This window comes from Haemorhous mexicanus, chromosome 18 (assembly GCF_027477595.1).
Source record: "Haemorhous mexicanus isolate bHaeMex1 chromosome 18, bHaeMex1.pri, whole genome shotgun sequence".
Classification (NCBI taxonomy): Eukaryota; Metazoa; Chordata; class Aves; order Passeriformes; family Fringillidae; genus Haemorhous; species Haemorhous mexicanus.
The window spans coordinates 2280325-2301429 of NC_082358.1; positions in this window are offsets into that span (position 1 = coordinate 2280325).

Genomic DNA, 21105 nt, shown 5'->3' on the forward strand with positions numbered 1-21105 from the left:
TTATACTAATTTTCACTGGCACAATGAGGCTACTGCAAGCTCTTACACAGTTTCCCTTTTTGAGGGCAGAGGTGCTCCCTGCAACAAGTAATGAGAATTTGAGGTGTTATCAAACAAAGGGGTGAAGAGTGCACAGCAGGGATCAAAGTTCAGTGAGAAATGGTGCCCTTCCCTTCTCCCTTTTCTTCCCTTTTTCTCTTCAAAGCACTGATAGCTTTGCCCCAACAGCAGCCCAAGGGACAGCTCAGCTGCTCTCCACAGGCTGTCAGTGCCCAGCTCCAGCCCTGCCACAGGCCAAGGCGGCAGATGCACGGGGAGGGTGTCCTGGTGAATCATTAAAACCAAAAATTACGGACAAAGACTCTCTAACTTGTCAAAGTTAGAAAGGGGTATGTTTATTACACTGGTGGGTGGCACCTTGGGGATCGTCCCCGAAATGCGTGACCGCGCTGCACAAGGGTTTTTGCCTTCCATTTATTTCCCAAAATAATACATATGCATAACCCCAGCACCTTGCATCCCCACTTTGTATTAAAATGAGTTCATTAGTCCTTCACGTCTGTGCAATTCTTCTCTTGCATTGGGTGGGTGATCTCAAACTGGGTCAGTGGTCGAAGGGATGAAGTCAGAAAAGTCTTCGTCAGGTCTATGGGACCCTGTGGCATGATCCAAGCCCCCCTGCATCATGATGGATTGACATACAGTCCAGGTGCTGGGCATTGTTCTACTCGTTTCAATAATGGTTCCTTTAATGGTTCACTTGCTCCACTTCCTTCTACAAATGAGCTCATGTGGCCACAGCTCTCTCCACAGAGAGCAGCAGGCACAACTTCCAACGGATTTTTCCTGGGGAAGGCAGTGAGAACCTCAGAGAAGAAGAGAAAACAATTTTTATCGCTAGTCACTGCTCCTGTTGTTTTTGCACATGTGGAATGTTTTATGGAGATTGTTTACCAAAAGTGATTTGGGTAATTGGACACCAGTGAAAGTTGTTTTGAGTGATTAGCCAGTCACTCAAAGCTGTGTCCTGGCTGTCTCAGACAGTCACAGGTTTTTCTTTAGTAGTATAGTATAGTATAGTATAGTATAATATAGTATCTTTTTTGTATGTAATTTAATCTAATATTAGTGTAATACAGTATTGCTTAATAAAGCAATTGTTCAGCATTCTGAATCATGGAGTCAGAGCACATTACTCCCTGCCAGGGATCACCTTTTTACCATAGCTCATAATAATTAGCTTTAGAATCTAATAATCATTTACCTATCGTTGCTGTATCTAACTTCAATATGAATTGCTTCTAACCCTCAGCTAAAATCTTAACCCTTTAAAATCATGATTCACTGGGCAGGGGGAGCTGCTCTCCACCAGTGGCTGAATCTCCTCCCTCCTATGCTGCCCACACTGCTGGGAATGCAGCCCAGGATATGGGTACTTTCTGGGCCACTTCAGGGAGAGGTGTCCTCTGACTCTTACCCTGTCAGAGTCTTATCATCTTATCCTCTTAGCTTACTTATCAGCCCAGCAACCCTGTACCTTTAGGGTCTCTAGGTTATCTATAGGGTCTCTGAGGAGCTGAGCCAGGCTCCAACACAGGTGAAGGAAGCTGGAACCCCCTGCTTGGTCCCCTCATACAGCTGGTTTCCTCCCCTAAATCCTTTTTACTAGTTCCCCTAGGACGTGACATTGCAGGGAGGAAGAGTGGAGCAGGATGTGGCTGGGGGGATGTCTCACCTCTCACCACCAAGTCCAGGGTGTTGCTGACAGCCGACCATTCTCTCCAAGCACTGAGGGTGTAGCACTGGCAGCTGTAGCGGCCGCTGTCACCTTTCTGCACGAGGGAGAAGCTGTAGTCCCCTTGCTCCCTGAGGAACTGCTGGGCTCGGATCTGGCCCTCCAGGTACAGGAAGCAGCCGGTGCTGGGCTGTGTGGTGGTGCAGCGGAACATCACCTCAGCTCCCGCAGCCACCTCGTGCCCAGGCAGGACAGAGAGGTCGGGTCTGGGCAGACGGAGCTCTGGGGGAACAGGAGAGGGAATGAGAAGGTGCAGAGGGCTTTGACATGGTTCCAGGAGCACCAGGATCTCTGTGAAGCCGCCAACTGCCTCAGGCAGAGGTGAAGATGGTCCCCACCTCTCCAAGCCAGGGAAGAGGAGGAAGAACCCTGCCCATCATGTGAACATGGAAGCCAATGTTGTACACATGGCTGTGTACGTCCTGGTGTGCCCCTGGGGTGTGTGACCCCGTAAGCACATCCCTCATCTGCATCACTATGGCCATACTCCTACCCCACAGCTGCATCCCCGTGGCTATGGCCTGGTGCTCTGGGCCTGTAACTGTTTCCCTTTGTCCCTGCCCCGTAGCCACAGTCCTCTCACCACCCATGAATGTCTTCCTGCTCCTCTGCAGCTACTATTTCTGAGATAAAAAGCCACATTCCTGTGTGTGCAGCAGGGAATTGAAACTGTTGGGCCAAGAGCAGGTGCCAGGGCTTCAGTGCAGGGGGCAGAGCAGAGCGCTGGGTGCCAGGCACCGGGCAGCACCAGCAGCTCCAGGAGAGGGCAGGGGATCCCCACAGTGCCCACGATGGCCCTCAAGCAGCCAAAGGCGTGAGTGGGTCTGGGGGCATCACTGGGAGTTTGTGGGGGGACACAGGGCATGGCTGGAGCGTTCTGGGGTCACGGGGGTCTGTTGGTGGGGCAGGGGGCTCAAGGGGGGCTGGGGAGAACTGAAGGGTGACTGAGAGAGGTGGGGACTGCAGTGGTCAGGGCTCACAGGGAGGGGTTTTTAGGGCTGCTGGATGTCTTGGTTTTGACTGGGAGAGAGAGAATTTTCTCCCTGGAAGCTGCTCCAGCACTGGTTTTGGTATTCAAAGTGAGACCAACATTGGTAACACGCTGAGTTGGAGCCCCGTTGAGCTCACTCCAAGTCAAGGACTTTTCAGTGTCCCATGCTCTGCCAGCAAGGGGGAGCGTGGCCAGGAGACCCGACCCCAATTGGCCAGAGGGATATTCCGGACCACAGAACCTCCTGCCCACTACAGAAACTGGGAGGGGGTTGGGAGCCACCGATTGCTACTGGGGAAGAGGCTGGGCATTGGTCAGTGCGTGATGAGTGACTACTGGGCACTGCTGCTTTCTATTGCGTTCTCTCTCCTTTTCACTGGTCAAAGTAGAAGTAGTAAAAGCAGTAAGAAAAATATGTTTAGTTTTGTTTCAATTATTAAACTGTTTTTGTGTCAATCTATGGGTTTTACCTCTTCCTAATTTCCTCCATCTCACCAGAGCAGCGAGCGGCTGCATGGGACTGAGTTCCTGGCTGGGGTTAAACCACGACAGTCCTTCTTGGTGCTCAGCTGGGGCACAAAGAGTTGAGATAACAACAGATCTGAGGAGAGTGTGTTAAAACACAGTTGTAAGCATCTCTCGTATTTATTTAATAGCTGTGGGTCTCAGTTTGCTCTCGGAGTTCCTGCCCGTGCGCTCACGGGTGCATTTTATAAAACCCTGTGTGTGGTCCCGTGGGAATGTTCATCCTCCCTGGCTCTGGGCTAAGGGTATCATTCTGTTGTGGTTGGTAACACGGGGCTGTGGTACGAGAGGACGGCTGGAGCTGAATGGAAGCTGCCGGCTGTGCTCAGCATCGCCGTCCCCGCTGGACTTCGGGAGCCATCCAGTGGGAACTGTCAATAATTACACCTTTGGGCTTTTCTCCTGCGAGAACCAAGCCATGAGACAAATCTTCGAGCGTGGTCTTGCCTTTGCCTTGCCTTGCCTTGCCCTCCCTTTCCCAACGCTCTGCACCTCGTCAAACGCTGAGGTCAAGTCCAGGACGCTGAGCACACAGAGCGGTCTGACAAAACTGGAGCTGTGCTTTAAATTCTTCCCTTCCCTTTTCTGCCTAGTGGCCTTCCCCAGCCAGGGCACCCTGCTGCGCCTTGCCCGGTTTCTTACAGGCAGAGCCCAGCAGGTGCACGGCCTGGGCTCTGCCCCAGCTCTCAGGCAGCCCTGTTGTTAAGGAAACTTCTCTGTCTGGGCATCTCCGAGGCACTCTGGCAGTCACGCTCCCACCACCAGACTGTTCCTGCTGGGACCAAATCCCCTTTGCAGTGGGTGGCTTAGGTGAGCTGAAGGGCTCTCCCACTGACTCCCCGCACTCCCCCCCCCCATACAGTCAGACCAGGTTTCCCACAGCAGAGTCTCAGGTGTTTCATTCCACAAAACAATTTATTTGTGGCAAAGGAACACAGAGACAGCTCGAGGCGGTGCCTCCAGGGAGGCACTTTGAACCCCTGGGCTGTTATGCCTTCACAGTCTGAGCACAGCAAAGTCTCAGCTCTTCCTCCCGAGAATTGGCATCTGCCCTGTCTCTGACCGTGCCACAGGTCCTCGGGCTCTTTGTCCTGCCAAGGGTCAGCAGGTCACGGGCTCTTCCCTCGGGCTCCTGCCAGCCAGAGTTCGGGCTGGAGCTGGCAGTGCAGCTGCACCCTGAGCTACCTGCACCAGGTGTATTCCTCAGCACCTGTGCTTTGCAGCTGCCAAGGAACTGCACTCAGAGCCTCCTACTCGGCCTCTGGGACTGCAGGCTGGAGCTGCCAGGGCTGCCTGAGCACTGCCCCAGGTGCGGGTGTGTGTGAACGTGCTGCAGGGCTCACGGCCCTGGTGGCTGAGCAGGACATGGGGCACAGGCAGGTGGGGCACAGCCGATGCTGCTTCTCCCCTGGCCAAATGGAGAAGAGCTGCGGCTCGAGCATGTGCCAGAAATGGCTTTGGGAGCTGAGGAACACCATCCCTGGGCTGCGCCCCTTGCTGCTTCCCAAGAGCCCCGTGGCGATCAATCACTGCACCTCCAACAGGTTGCTCTGCCTGTCTCTTGCCTTTGTGCAAAGAGCGAGGCTGGCAGGGCTCTGCAGTGTAAAAACTGCCCCAAGGAACCACACAGGCTGGAGGAACGGGCAGCAGAGATCTCACCAAATCCAGCCAAGAAGGGGTAGGAAGTGAGAGTGTCACCAAACAGGAAAAAAGAAACTTATCCAATACCAATCTGATGGGAATAAGCAGACACTTCTTTATTCAGGTGATGGCAACACAGGGATAACTCCTCTGGAAATGTGTTCCACTTAACAAACAAACCCCATCCATTTTATATACTTTTTCTGCTGAATCATCATTACATGCGTTCTTTTACATACTATGCATACTATGCCCACTCTAAATTTAACCTTTACATTGATTGTTTCTAATAGCTAATAACTTCATCAGTATTCTTATTCTAAAACAAACACTGGTCATCTCTCCTGAGGTCTACTGACTGGAATCCTTAATATTAAAACCAAGATGGGAAGGATAGTGGGTTTCCAAGCCGTGTTACTGGTAACCATGACTGCAACAGAAGGGCCCAGTAACTTCCTGGGGAGGTTTCTACAGTTACATTCCAAACACAGCACTCCTGATATTTATATACCTCATATTTCACAATTGTCTACTTATAATCATAGCTAACCCTTTTATATTATCTGACTATTTGATCAAAACATTCATAACAAGAGCAGACAGGAGCAGCAGAAGCCAGGGCAGGGGAGACTGGGAAGGTGGCAGAGAGACGTCCGAGCTGAAGGGCATCCCGGGGAAAGGGGAGGAGAGGGCTTTCCCTCAGCCCATGCTTCTCTTCTGATTCTCAAAACATGACCAAGGAATCTCATGTTGCCAGAGATGGGCCAAATACCCAGTGTGCTGCAATTTCCCCAGTTGTGGCTGCTTGGCCATGACAAGGAAGAAGGTCAAAAAAGGGAAAGGGGGAAAAGCAGCCCCCAAACTGGGCATCTTTGGAGCGGCAATTCCTCCTATTCCTTCCTGTTGGTGAGGAAGCTTTGCCTGACAGAATGACACGACAGGGGTGGGGGAAAGGGGCCTGTGGACAGGAGCTCTCACAGCTGGGTCACACCGAGGGGGTGGCCCACAGGGCTGTCCAAAGGAGCCTCCCCATGGCCCCCCCTCCCCCCAGGTGTGGTGGGCAGTTTCTGTGTGACACAGTGTCAGCACGGTGATGTCAGCACGTCACCATGATGTAACAATGCCCCATGGCTGGGAAACCTCTGGAGCACGAGGAGTCAGTGTGGGATTGCAGCACCACAAGAGCTCTTGGAAGGAGCTGTGGAGCTCCATCTCACTGCTGGTGTCCTGCCAAAAAGCAGAGGCACTGCTGAGTGCACTGGGAATTACGGGCAGGAGAGCAGTGGGCTGAGAGAGAGACCTTAGCCGGTGAGCCTGGGGCTTGGGGGTCTGTTCCAGGGCCACAGGACCCTCAAGACTTTCAGTTCCTTCTCTTGCACCTGCTGTGCAGGAGGCTTATTGAGCTCCTGCCCAAGTGTCTGTGTCTTCCCAGCTCAACCCCAGAACTCCACACCTGGGAGACTGAGCCACCAGGCTGATGGATCCTGACCTGCTGGACCTCCCACTCGGAGTCAAGATCTATGTGAAGCCCAAGTCCAAGTCTGTCTTCTGCAGGGGAAAGCTGGGGGAAAAGGTAAAGGAAGTAAAAGAGCGCAGAAAAGCTCTCCTCTTTCATGGGGTCCCCATCATGCACAGAGTTCTTGTGGCCACCTCCTCTACAGCAGGGGCTGCAGCCTTACAGTCAGGCAAGGCTGAGCAACAGAGGGAAGCTCCAGGCTCCCTGGAACACAGAGAAGAAGCACTTGTCAGTCTCCTCACTGGTTTCTGGCACTGTGCATGTATGTGGCCGGGCTCCTGCCTGCAGCAGGCAGCTGTGTTTGTCCTGGTGCCAGGGCAATGAGTCCCTCCAGCTCATCCTGCCATGTCGAGTCAGGCTCTGGTGCACCTTTGAGGGACACTTCCACCTTCTCCTTATTCTGTTGGCATATTTGGAAGAGCCTGGGGAGTGCACACACTGTCCTCCTCCTCCTCCTCCAGCTTGCACTGCACCTTCCCAAGGCAGAGACTTGCCAGAGGCCAAGGCAGAGGCAGCTGACACAGCCCTTGAGCCTGCCTAACCCGAGGAGACTGGTTTCATCCACTCTCCACTGGCTGCATTTGAAGCACTGGCCTGACCTTTTCGGTTGGAAGGTTCATTTGTGGGTGGGTCAGCAGATCCTCCTGATGGCCTAAGGTGTCTATTTGCTGCTGGGGTTGCTGCTGGGGCTTGTCTTCTCTCCCTCAGCTCATCCCATCACAGCCCATCCTGGCCCAGCACAACCCCACAGCCTTTCTGTGAGGGTCTCCGTGTCTTCAGAAGGAAAAAGAGGAGTGTTGGTCTTCAAAGTACCTTGCTTTTTTCACAAGTACCACATGGCACCTCTTTGCTGCTCTCCTGCATCCTTCATACTGTGGGAAATGTCTCTTACAGCTTTATGGGCTGTCTCCTTCTTTCAATCTGGACGATCCCTACATGCACCACCTGAACCTGCAATACAACTGCCTGCATGACCCCCACCTTCAGGACTACCACAAGCGCAAGGACATCCTGCGGATGCTGAAGAAACGGGGCTTTGTCACCAGTGAAAACAAGGTAGGTTTGGACATCAGGCTGAAGAACAGCCCTCTTCAAGCGGGGCTCCCACAGCCCTTGCTGCACTGCCTGCTGCTGCCAGAGGACAGGGCCGTGCTCTGGTGTCCCTGGGAGCAGAAGCAGCGCCAACATCCCCCCAGCAAGCCCCAGTCCTGCCCTTCATCTGCGGCTCCAACACCAGGGTATGGGGGGAAGGCTTGGGTGCAGCTCCTCTCCCACTGGGCTCAGGCTGTTTTGGGGAAGGCCAACTGCATGGCTTGACAGTTTTTGGGGGATTCTGCCCTCTTCCCTCCATAGGTAATTTGCACTGTGAAGGAGTTCAACGAGTACAGGCAGTACCTGACCAGAATCAAGATGGAGTTAGAAGAGATCTTGGGGCAGGAAAAGGTAGGCAAAGCGTTGTGTTCAGGGGCATGGGACTGTGCAGGGTGGTGCTGCTGGGCTGGGCACTGTGGCGGGGAAAGGACTCCGCAGCTGGGAGCTGAGCCAGTGCAGGGCACTGAGCTGGGCACAGGCAGCAGGGCCATGTGCAGGCACACACTGTGCTGAGGGAAGCCCTTCTCCCCTGCCCTCGTGGCCTGGCTGAAGCAGAGGGCCGGCCTGGGCCTGTGGGAATCCTCAGCATGCAGGGGCTGAGTGCTTGTCCAGGCACCATGACCCACAACCTGGTGTCACCTTTCAAGAAGGGTTTCTGCCACTTTTGGCCACATTAAAGGATGGCCCCAAACTGCCAGGAACCACTGACACTTCCTCCTGGGCAGAGTGGCAGCTGCAGCCTCTGAAACCTTCTTGCCCACCTCCACAGAAAAGCAGAGAGACCACCCTGAAATCAGGCAGATTCAGAAGAGGGAAAGGAGCTTTAGACAAGGGCCAAACCAACTCCACAGCTGAGCTGGGTCAGGAAGATGCCAGCGGAGCCGCTGACTCCCAGAGCAAGCTGGACAACACTGCTGATGGCCCCTTTAAAGCTGTCTTAGAGCAGCTGACCACAGCAGAAGCCCAGAAGCTCCAAGAGCTGGTTAACACTGTTGTCTACAAAGTGTTTGCAAGGCTGAAGGTTCCTGGGGACCAACGTATCAGCTTTTTAAGGAAAACTGCTCAGGGGATCAGAGGAAATGGTTTTGGCAGCTCTGTGAAAACAGAGCCTGCTGAGACACCTCTAGACCACTGTCAAGAACTGGAAATGGTGGCCAAGGAACTTGTAGCAACAGTGTTGGAGATCTTGGGGGACCGTCTGGAGTCCAAAGCTTCTGAGCCAAGGAGGGCAGCCAGGCGGAAGGAGAAGCCTGTTGATGGAGAAAGCACCCAAGCAGACAAATCCAAGGAAGCTGAAACAGACAGAGAACGTATACAGGCTTGCCTTGATGATCTCACCATCCAAGTTGTTAAGAATGTCCACTGCCTCTTGAAATCCATGATAGCTTTTCAATTTGGAGGAGACTCCAGCTGTGAGTACACCATAATCCTGAAGCTTCCCAAGGGTAAGGTCTCCAACAGACAGATGCAACAAGCAATCTCTGGATCATCTGAAGAACAGAGCCAGGAAGAAAGCACAGGAGTAAAGCTGCCTGCCTTAGGACCACAGCTCCACGCAGAAGGGACTGGCTATGCCAAAACCATGGAGCCTGAGGATTCTGCAATGGTGAGAGAAAAGAATCCAGCAACTTCAGGCAACACTTTGCACATAAGGACCATGGCAAATCATATTGTTCAGTCTCTGTTGGACCAGATTGCTCATCATGGACCTGCACCAAACCCCAGGCAGAATTTTCAAGAACCTGTCCCAAACCCAGCCACATTCCAAGACGGAGAGGAGAGCTCTGGTGCTGAGGACAGTTTCCCCTCCGTGGACCGGCAGTTTTCCCGACAGCCCATCCCTCCAGAGGGTCCGAAGCCCCCTGCCCAGGCCAGAGCACGGCGCAGATCACTGCACATAAAGTTCGCCTGAGGCGAGCAAGGCGTGTGGCAGGAGAGCTGAAGGGCCTCTAGACAGCAAACTTGATACCCGTGTTCTGTCAATAAAGTGTTTACTCCTAAGGCCTTGCTTGTGCTTCCTCCAAACCAGGCCAAACTGCATCTGCTCATCTTTCCTGCTATAACCTGTCCCATCCTCTTCCCTTCTACAGCCTCAGCCATACTGCAAGCCAATTTTACTGAGCTAGGGAGGCGAGGAGTAGCCAGCATTTTTGTCTTGTACAGCAAGCTTTGCTGTCGGGTGCGTGGAGGGATGTGTCCCATTGGAGGCAGCAATGGGACGCATTCCAAGACATCATTGTCCTTCACCTTGCGTGAAGGACAATGATGTCTTTGCCTTGCGATCCTTTTTGTAGGGCCCTTTCTGCTCAGACCAAATTGCCCAGAAGCTCTGCATGAGCACTTGCTGTCGCTGTGCTGGTGATCACCAGCAGCATCTCCATCAGGACACTGCTCTGCCACCGTTGGGTTGCACCTGTCCCAAGGAGGAAAGCAGGGAAAAGGTGGTGGCCCAAAGTCAGTTCTGAGTTTTCTCCTTTTATTCACACCCTGTCCTGGATTGGAATGGCCAACCCACATCCCTCGGGGTAGTGTAACGCAGCTGCTCAGCAGTGGTGGTCTGTGAGCGAGAGCTGGTCTGGCATGGCTGGTGGAACGGTGCCACTGCAGGGGGGTTAAACGGGCTGGAAGCGGGGATGGCAGAGCACAGCTGCCATCAAGGGCCTGTCCTTTCCCCAGGGGATAAGGAACAGCTGGGAACCTGGAAGGCAGCGGTTCCCGCCACCTTCCCCACCACTGGGGCTCGGCCTGCCCCGCAGGAAGGGCTTGGAGCCCGCCCAGCAGCCCCGGTCTGGCCCGGCAGGACTCGTTCCACCTCCCGCCCCAAGCTGCGGGCAGGGGCCCGGCGGAGTCGCAGCAGCCCCGGCCCTGCCGCAGCTCCAGAGCGGAGAGGCCGAGGTGCCCCTGAGGGCGCTGCTCCCCTCGGGCCTGGCAGGGCCTCGCACAGGCCCCGCTCCTGCGCAGGCTGCCTCGCCGTGCCTCTGGCTGCAGCCCCGGCTCCCTCAAGGCACGCGTGCCCCGCATTTACCTCATCAATGTGTGTGAACATTGAAACAGGCAGTACGCAGAGGCTGGAGCCAGGCCCTGCTCGGCAGTGCGCAGAATGGGACAAGAGGCAACAGGCAGAAACCCTTAACCAGAAAGTTCTACCTGAACACTAGGAAGAAATTCTTTCCTGTTCAGAGACTGAGCACAGGAACAGACTGCCCAGAGAGGGCGGGGAGTCTCCCTCACCAGAGATATTCCAGAACTGTCTGCACACAATGCTGTGCCACCTGCTCTGGGATGACCCGTTGAGCAGAGAAGTTGGACCAGATGAGCCATTGTGGTCCTTTCCAGCCTGACCTGTCCTGGGATTCTGTGCGAGCAGGAGCCTGGTGGTATCATCAGCCCCTCATCCCAGCCTAGGGAGCTGTGGCACCATCAGGCCAGTGTGTGGCTGCTTGCCCTGCCCTGAAGGGAAGTTACAGGGAAGATGTTGTCAAGCAAGTGAAATTAGGTACAAGAAATACTCACTTGTTAAGTTTGCACAGTTTTGTTGCAACTTTGTGGCTTGCAGGCAATTTGATGTGTTTTGTTCTGTGAAAAATACACAGTCACTGATAAAACTGAACAAGAACATCAAAGTAAAACTATTTATTAATATAAACAGGTGAGCTGAGCTAGGTGTGTCTCACTGAGGAGGCACACCTCCCCCTAAAATCCACACACTTTTACACCCTTCCCCAGCCAGCGGGAGTCCCTGTCCCCTTTCCCGTTGGCTGGGTTTTCAATAACTCACATTCTTTCCAACCGCCTACCACGCTCAAACCAACTGCTCCTTTCCTGTCCCCCTTCTCTCCCTAGTGACAAGCATTCCCCTTTTCCTCCTGCCTGACACTCAGAAGGCCTAGTGCCATGCTAGTTACATATTTGCCTGTGTGACATAAGTGTACATTCTTATGCCTGAAACAATGGCTGAAGCAAAACATTTTATCTCTCACAGCTCCAAGAACAGACTCCTTTATACAGGCAGATTGCTGTCTGTCAAGTTCTCTTGCTCATGTCTTCAAAGTTACCTTTACATTGGAGTTTCTTCGAACACAACACACCCTGCACACTTTAAATCAGAGCAGAGTCATATTTGTATCCATGAATTTGACCTGTTGGCCATACTTGAGAAGGACTCAATCTTGAGTAAGATTGCAATCTCTACAATAAATAAAAATCTGAGTCTCTTTAATATGAAAGTCATAAATTGCTTCAATATTGAGCCAATAGAAGAAAAGAGATTTGACAAGCAGTTCCACCAGTCTATCTCTTTCAGGCCTTGTTTTTATTATACCTGCTTTTGAGTGCTTGGCAAGCTGGATGTCTTATCTACTGTTAAGTTGTCACAGGGGGTTCCAAAACCCAGCTGTCGTTGTCTTATCCATACCAGGATGGATATAGGATCCTTGTTGGAGTACATTTCAATGTGACAGACCCTTTGTTCTGGGCTTTCAGATGGTTCCTTTTATATATAAATCTCTCTCTTACCATGCAGACATCTACACCAACTGTTTGGCGTGTATGTGTGTGATTTTTTCTTAAAGCCCATGCATTGTCCAAAATTATCTTTCAAATTTCAATGGGTAGAAATTCATTTTCTATTTTTCTGGTTATCATGGTCCTGGCAGACTGTAGCCATGACTTAGCACAGATAGAGTTAGTGCTGTAGACACAGTTCTTGGAGGAATTCCCAAAGCATCACCCAGCCGTTGGTGATCAGCACCCTGCTATTTTCCTGAGACAGAAAAGAGAGTTGAAGCAGACCACTGAATGTTTCCTGAAATGGATCAGGAAGACTTTAAAGGTTGCTCTGTAGTACTCAAATAATTGCTTGTGCCTAATTTATTAGCCAGGGTTTCAAGATCAATAGTGTTTAATACCTTCTTCCAGGTTCTTACTGTACCAGTTACATCCCTTCTAAGGTCATATTGTGTCCTCTCATTCTGCCAGGAACACCCTTCCAGAGAAGAGGTACCTATGAAAACCAAACACTTTAGTCTGGTAGCTGTCACCTCAGTTTGCATGGACATTTCTGCTCTCTTCAAGGAGACAATATTTGACAATATTAAACAATATTTGTTGTTGCTATCCAACCAATTTGACTACCTAGGGTCCAACCAGTGAGATGTTCGGGGGCAATTTTACAGTGGTTTTGATAGTTATTTATTTTAGGTACTTAGTTTACACAGTTGATTTAGATAGAAGTATGCTAGGTACCCTTGCACACCAGGACACACTCAAAAGGTCATAAGGTGTTTTAACTAGTTTTGTAATTTTTGGTTTACAGTAGTTTAGGTTCAGGGTGAGACCAGTGCTGTTCCATGTTTTGTGTTTCTGGTTTGGCTGTTTTCTGTAGGTTTCCAAAAGACTTCTGCCTGATATGGGACCATCTATCATCTGCAGACAAGGGCATCCTTGTAGACAGTTACAGATTGACTCATGAGACCTGTCAGGTTCGCAAGCCCGCACTTAGGGTGGCCTCTGAAGCATTTGAAGGATACTGCTATCCATGGCAGTGTTTCAGGTGTTACCATCAGGATGATGACCAACAGCAGTCATTGACCTGTAAAATAAACTAAGGTATCTTGGCAGATGCACCAGATTCGTTAATTTTCAGGAATTAGAACATAGGTAATATCCTTCTGGAACTGACTCTGTGTTGGTAGCCATTAGGGTCAGTAGCCACCTGGGAGAGTGGTCCTTGGACAGCTGTTAAGAGTTATAGGTGCAACCAGACTTTGGGGTAATTTGAATGTGACTGGCTAGTCCATCTTCAGATTTCCCTGAAAGGATTCAGATTTATTCTTTGGATCTGATTTGAAAGATCTGGGGCTCAGGAAAGCCAGAGATACAAGCCTGCCATCAGTCCCTATCATTGTTTATCTGACACAGGGGGTAACCTTTCATCCCATCCAGATTTCTGAGCCTTCAGAAAAAGTTTTAACAGACCATTTGCACACTCCACCACCACCACATTTCCCTCGGGAAAAGGTATGAAAAAACCCAATCAATACACTTGTTTCTGGCCCAAACCAATACCAGGACACTGGTGACATATTATCTGTTATTGCTTTGTATATTATCTGAAACAGGTGAAAAAGAGACCCGATTGCAGAGCCCTGACACAGCTCTGACACTGGCGTGTTTTAGGAGCCAGGTAGAGCCGAGGTAGCGCTTCCCCTTCGGTCAGTGTGGTAAATAGGTATGATTCGTGCTGACAAAATTGAAACAGTAATCAATATTGATACAGTAATTAATATTGGGGAATAATAAATAGTTAAAAATGTAAGGACCAGAGAAAAAGGGAGAGGAGGGGCTCCAAACCCCCCTTTCCTGCAGATGTTTTAGGCAGGAAGGAGCAAGAGATAACGCTTTCTAAAAATTACCAAGAAAGAAGGAAAAACTGGTTCAGTTTCAAGGATATGTTAATCATATGAGATTTATTGCTTTGATGCTTGGAACATGGTATTATGTTAGTTTTGGCTTACATTATACTAGCTTGGCTCATATTATACTAGCTCAATGTGCATGTGTCACCCAAAGGTGAATTAAAGGACAGTGATGAAGAAGAGAGGCCTTCATCCCAAAAGACCCCCGAAGACCACCTAAAAGGGGTGGAGCATGCGCACTAAAAGGTGGTGATAGGGCAGAGATAGAGGTGTGATAAATCGAAAATGGGAGGAGATGGCTCCGACAGATAGGATAAAAGGGGGAATTTTCGTTTGGCATGCTTTGTACGTGAAGTGCCGAAGGGTCCAGGGACCGTTGGGCTCCGTACCCTGCAGTAAAAATATTTTTGCTTATGCGCTATTATTGGAACCAAATTATTCCTTATTTTAACCAAATTGTAATTGATTTTGTATATTCTAAGCTATTCAATTAAAATTGCTGCTACTTTAAATTTTGTTTGGTTTTTTTAATGGAGGGATAATTGGGCAAACATAACAGTCAGTATGTGCTGACACCTCTTCAGGGTCCTCAGAGCCCATAGGAGGACACCTAACAGGCTGAGTGGCAGCTGCAGCCTCAGAAATCTTGCCCACTTCCACAGAAGAGCAGAGAGACCACCCTGAAATCAGGCAGATTCAGAAGAGGGAAAGGAGCTTTAGACAAGGGCCAAACCAACTCCACAGCTGAGCTGGGTCAGGAAGATGCCAGCGGAGCCGCTGACTCCCAGAGCAAGCTGGACAACACTGCTGATGGCCCCTTTAAAGCTGTCTTAGAGCAGCTGACCACAGCAGAAGCCCAGAAGCTCCAAGAGCTGGTTAACACTGTTGTGCATGAAGTCTTTGGGAGGCTGAAGGTTCCTTGGGGCCAGCGTGTCAGCTTTTTAGGAATGCTGCTCAGAGGAAGTGTTTTCTGCAGCTCCATGAGAACAGAGCCTGCTGAGGCACCTCTAGACCACCGTCAAGAACTGGAAATGGTGGCCAAGAAACTTGTAGCAACAGTGTTGGAGATCCTGGGGAACCATCTAGAGACCAAAGATTCTGAGCCAAGGAGGGCAGCCAGGCGGAAGGAGAAGCCTGTTGATGGAGAAAGCACCCAAGCAGACAAATCCAAGGAAGCTGAAACAGACAGAGAATGTATACAGGCTTGCCTTGATGATCTCACCATCCAAGTTGTTAAGAATGTTCACTGCCTCTTGAAATCCATGAAAGCTTCTCAGTTTGGAGGAGACTCCAGCTGTGAGTACACCAAAATCCCGAGCTTCCCAAGAGTAAGGTCTCCAACAGACAGATGCAACAAGCAATCTCTGGAGCCAGGATATTTTAGAGCATGCGTATTCCTTGGTTGTGGTTTCAGTCCATTCTTTCCATAACCTTCAATTTTTGGGCCTTGCTCCACACTGTTTTCAGATGGTGAGTGCTCATAGTTGGCATATCTGCATCACATTTTCATTGGATGTTATGGCATTCAAGCAGACATTTTAACACAAGTATACTTATATCAGCTATTTCACTGCTATGTCTAAGCTTAATTAACAACAGAAAAAAACATGTATTTTTATTAGAGAAATGACTGCTCACTTTAAAAATTTTTAAGGGTTTATTCATCCTTAACAAGAAATACAACAAAAGGACTAAATAAGGAAAAACAGGCCTGGGAGCCCTGCCCCATGGCTGCCTAGCATGTGGCTCATTAACAAAATGGCTGCTCTACATTTTTTACCTTTGGTGTTGCATCAGGTAACCCTAGCCCCTCCCAAAGTCTGTTGGTTAACTCTTAATTCCTGCCCATTGGTGGAGACTGTGGGAGCTTGGCTTACCCATCCTGGAGACCAGGGGGCTCACGTGGCCCTGGCAGCAGCATTGTGTGGGTGGTTGTCAAGAGGGGACCACACGGGGCAACATCGGTCACAGCCTGTGTTAGCAGTCACACCAAGTAGCACGGTACAGTGTCACGGCTCTGGTTGCTAGTTGGTGCAGTGTAACTGTAGGCACACAGTTTGTGGTAATTGGGAGTGGGGCTGTGGCAGAGCTTCATCCCTAATGGGCTACAGCTGTGGAGGACAGGTGACCAGTATTGAAAGTAATGAGACATGGAGTGCCAAGGTGTACTGACCAACCACAAAAGGGTAGAGAGAGCACACAGGTGCAATGCATGTAAGATGAAGGGTATAAAAGGTTGTACTGAGGAACAAAAAAGGGCTGATGCTTGAAGCCTTCTTTGGGGTCACTTGTACCCTCTACAGTGACATCTGGTGACCCTGAGGTGATTTGGGCTGTAAGAGCAGTCAAACAGTAGAGCCAGGCAGACCAAGAGCCTGAGAGCCTAAAAATCCAGATGAGTTATAGCCAGGCAGGCATGAGAGTCTGAGAGAAATGTAGGCAGACCTGAGAGCCTACAAGTCTGGACAATGTATGAGATGCCGCCCCCAAGAAGAAGGGTCCTAGATATGAGGAGTGGATGTTACACACTTTGCTTATTTGGTACGAAAGAAATATAGTGAGGCTATGCGCTTATTTGGAAGGAGATGGCTTGGGAGCTAACATACAAACTGCCTTTTTTATTAAAATGTAGGAGACTACCATCTGCACCTTCGCTCGTGCCGCTGCCGGCTGCTCCCCGCAGGCGCAGGGGAGCGAGCCCAGCGCCCCCCACCAAGGTATGGCCACAGTCCAGCGGGGACCCGGGCGGTGATGGGTTCCTCTGGATGGCCGTGCCTGCGGCAGGACACAGCAGGGGTGCGGTGGGAGCGGCAGAGATAGAAATGGCAAACGCCATGGCCACAGCAGCGGCCAGCGCCGTGGCAACGGCACGGCCCCTGAGGGGTGCGGGGCAGGTTTGCTAGGTTGCTGCTGCACGGGCACTGGAACAAAAACAACATGGAGCTCCGAGAGGTGGAGTCAGAGCTGCACAGAAAGCACGTAAGCGAAGCTTTCTGAGATTGTATGGTGGCCGTCTGCACAGTGACCCGACGTGATTCGGGATTGGGCTGTAGGGTGAGGCACAGCCAGAGACAGAGCCCAGCGTAGCGCTGAGAGCAGCAGGGGAACGCTGCCTGGTCCAGACCTGACTGGTTTTGACACCTGGGGTACAGGTGAGCCCCTGGGGACGGAATGGGAAATAACTTATCACATGAAGAACAGATTGTTTTATCTACATAGAAAGCTTTGTTGAAAAGACATTAATGACTACGCCCTTTGTCGTGTTTTACCATGGGCAAAGTCACAAGATTTTGAGACTGATGCAAGTACTGCTTTTAGTATTAGAGCATGGAAAGAAGTTGGGGAAAGACTATGGGACATGGTATCAAAAGGGGACGGGACAGCTGCAGATTTGGCTGCCACCTGGAGATTGCTCTATAAGGAGACTTTAAAAGAATGGAAAACTATCCAGAGCAGGACAAGAAAGAGCAGAGGGATTGCAAGAGAGGCTGGCAGTAACCAACTAATGGAACAAAAACTGTAAAACGAGCAAGAGAATTTATTAAAGCAGCAGTGGTAGCTGGCTCTATTGTACAGTACAGTGTGGTTTTTTTACTGGTGAAACGTGTATTGTTTTTGTGAATTGCAGCTCTTAACCTTTGGTTAGGCATAGGTGTAAAAGTTTATATTCCATAGGCATGAGTGCACTTGACAGAGACTGGAGTTCAGTGGGTGCCTGCTCATTGCATTTGACTTGTGTTGGATAACACCCCTCTGAGCAATGAACCTCACTTGACTCCCAGGAATAAGCAAAACCGTGTGCGTGATGGGAACATATAAACTCTTATCCTTGTATGTTACTTTATGAAATTGTATAGTTATTGACGTTGTTAAAGTTGTAAAGCTATTCATTATAGCTACTGATTTTGTTAATATCTTTATATATAGCTTTTAGCTTATTCTTGTGTGTTGCCTTATAAAGTTGTAGACCTATTGATATTGTCAATATTCTATAAGTGTAGGTATAAGGATTTTTGATGATATGTAATGTAAGTTTGGGGAATGAATCAAGGTCAGTACATGGACACATTCCAGAGTTAGTAGAATCTACACAGGGGATACTTGTACCATGTTTGCTATTTCTTCTGCAAGGGCCCTGTAGAGGGATGGTGGACATGGCATTTATTTACAAGAAAAAAAAAGGGGGGAATTGTAGGCACACAGTTTATGGTAATTGGGATTGGGGCCTTGGTCGAGCTTCATCCCTAATGGGCTACAGCTGTGCAGGACAGGTGAACAGAATTGAAGGTAATAAGACATGGAGTGCCAAGGTGTACTGACCAACCACAAAAGGGTAGAGAGAGCACACAGGTGCAATGCATGTAAGATGAAGGGTATAAAAGGTTGTACTGAGGAAAAAAAAAGGGCTGATGCTTGAAGCCTTCTTTGGGGTCACTTGTACCCCCTACAGCAACATGTGACATAATGTCCTAGGGTGACTTTGTGATGCTGAGTTGTATCCCCATTTGCCTGTTTAGCCCAGAAGTAAGTCTTGCACCTTTAAAACTAGATCTGAGAGTGAAGGGGGGAGGACAAGCGGTGGAATGTCTGAGGCAGCTGTATTCAAAAACATATAGATAGGAGCTTCAGCTTTTCTTCTTACAAACTGCGTTGTCTGCAGCACAGGACAGGAGTGAGCACTCCTTTGCTTTCTAGTTGATTTTCTTAGCTGTATTATTTATTTATTTATTTATTTTAGTTATTTTTTCTTAACTGAGGCAGAGAAGTTCCCCAGACTGTGGCTTTTCTTTTTCTTGGAGCTGATTGCCCCTGCTCTGGACTGAAAACCCAGAAAAACACCTGGATCTCACATCTGTGGCCCCCCAGGGCCCAGAATGTGGCATTTTCCAGCGCAGGAGGGACTGATAAGAGACCAAGTGAGCCAAGCCATACCCGGTGAAAATGACTTTCTGAATCTGCCATCTCTTCAGAACAGCAAGAGGTTTTATTAATTTTATTCATTTCTTATGCTTGTGAATACTTTGCTTGTTAAATAAACAAGGAAATCTTTTCCTGAACCAGTAGGGGGAGGGGCTGCTTAAATCTGCTTTCTAGAGGGACCTCTTTGGAAGTTTCCTCCCAAATTTACCCTAAACCAGGACACATGCAGAGGCTTGGCTGAGGTAACTGAGTGATGCTGTGAGTGCCATGTAGCTTCACCCCAGGCTCTTGCACAGCATCACTGTGGGTGGCCTGAAGATGAACAGACCAGCATCAGGATGTGCAGCTCTGTGCCGAGACAGATGGGGGACTGAAAGTGTCCTCTGAAACTGTCACACTCAGGTCTTTATCCTCTCCTCTATCATGAGGGAAATAATCAGCATTGCGTTTGAATCTTTCCTTGCTAGTACTCTGCCCTGCCTGCCCTTGTCCCAGGCTCTCCTGCATTCCACCGTTCCCAGAGGAACCTTGGCTTCCTCCTGCCCTGGTGGTTCCATTGTGTGGCATCATTCATACAGCTGTGCCACAACAGCTGCACGGCTCAGCTTGGGGTCAGGCTGGCTGGCTCCATCAGCTTTGATCAGTCCTTGGAGCCAGTCTGGCATATGTATCATCCACTAGTCCAGCAATGCCTAAAGCAGTGCCCAGAGGCATCAGCCCACAGAAAGCCCAAGCATTGGTTGTGTCAAAACACTCAGCACCTCCTGAGGGTTGCACATGAAAGGACAGCAGGGTGGGGGGGAGAAGGATAGGGCTTGCTTTCATCTCCCACATGGAGAGAAGGGGACGAGACAGCAGCATCCCCCTTCAGAGACCTTTGAGAACCTGCAGGTATGAGAAGCCAGGCCATGCAGATGCCAGCTAAATGGAAAAACACAGCTGTGTAAGGGTAAGCAGGGCAGCTGGGTGCCCCTAGGGAGAGACTCTGGGTGTTACTCACCTTTATTTCCAACTCACTGGGAGCCAAGGGCAGAGTGGAAGAACAGAGAACAGCAAAGAACTGTCTGGAAAAGAGTAAGAGGAGAGATTCTGGAAGTGGTCAAACCTCAAAGACAATATCACGTGGGAAGCAGCCCAGTGCAGCCAAGTGAAGGACTTGGGAATGGTGGTGGATGAGAAGGTGGACACGTCCTGGCCATGTGTGCTGGCACCCAGGGTCCCCTCCGTGTCCTGGGCTGATCCCCCAGTGTTGGCAGCAGGAGTGGGGGAGGGGATTCTGCACCTCTGTCCCACTCAGGAGAGACCCCACCTGCAGAGCAGCCTCCATCCCTGGGGTGCAGCACAGGACAGGTGTGGGGCTGTTGGAGCACATCTGCATCTCCTTCAGCACCTCCCAGGGCTGACCTGGGGCCACTGGTGTACAGCCCCATCAGCTGCAGCACCCATCCTGCAGGGAGGTGCATGGGAGAGGATCCTCCCTCAGGGACTGGAGTTTCAATATCATGAGGCAGGTGCAAGGGGCAACATCCACAGTGCTCCAGCTGTCAGGACCAGCAGGGCAGCTGTGCTCACCTACACTGCTGGGAGCTGTGCTCCAGCTGGCTTCCAACATCTCCCTGCAGCGCTCTGTTGGATCTGTCCTTCACACCAGCTCCTTTCCTGGATAGAGGATTCCCTGCAGGTGTAGGACAAGAACAGCACGAGTGAGCTGCAGCTCAGGCAAGCCCTAATCTTTCAGTGCCCAAACCCTTTTCTGCTGGGCGGTGCAAAGGAAGTAGAGTGAGCTGAGGAGCAGGGAGACACTGACCAGCCAAAGGACCATCAGCTCCTGCCTTTGCCTGGAGAAAAGTCTGATGGAGGGCTCAGGATAAGCCACGATTTCCTGCACTGCTCAAAGCTTCCCTTAAAAACAAACGTTACAGATGCCTCCACCTCAAGTTTTTGTTCCCAGATGAGGAAGTTTAATCAAAGGATGAGAGACTCTACACAGGTAGGGCAAGAACAACCATGTTTCCTGTCACTATCCAGAGCTCTGTTCTCTTAACCAATCTTCCCCCTTTGTCCCAGCCCCTCAGTCCCAACCAGCTGCTCTTCCGCAGCGTGGATTAACCAGCTCAGAAGCCTGGGCACGTACACACATACACACCAGTGAACATGGGGAACACACATCACATTTGATATACCAGAGACATTAACACAGACAAATGAG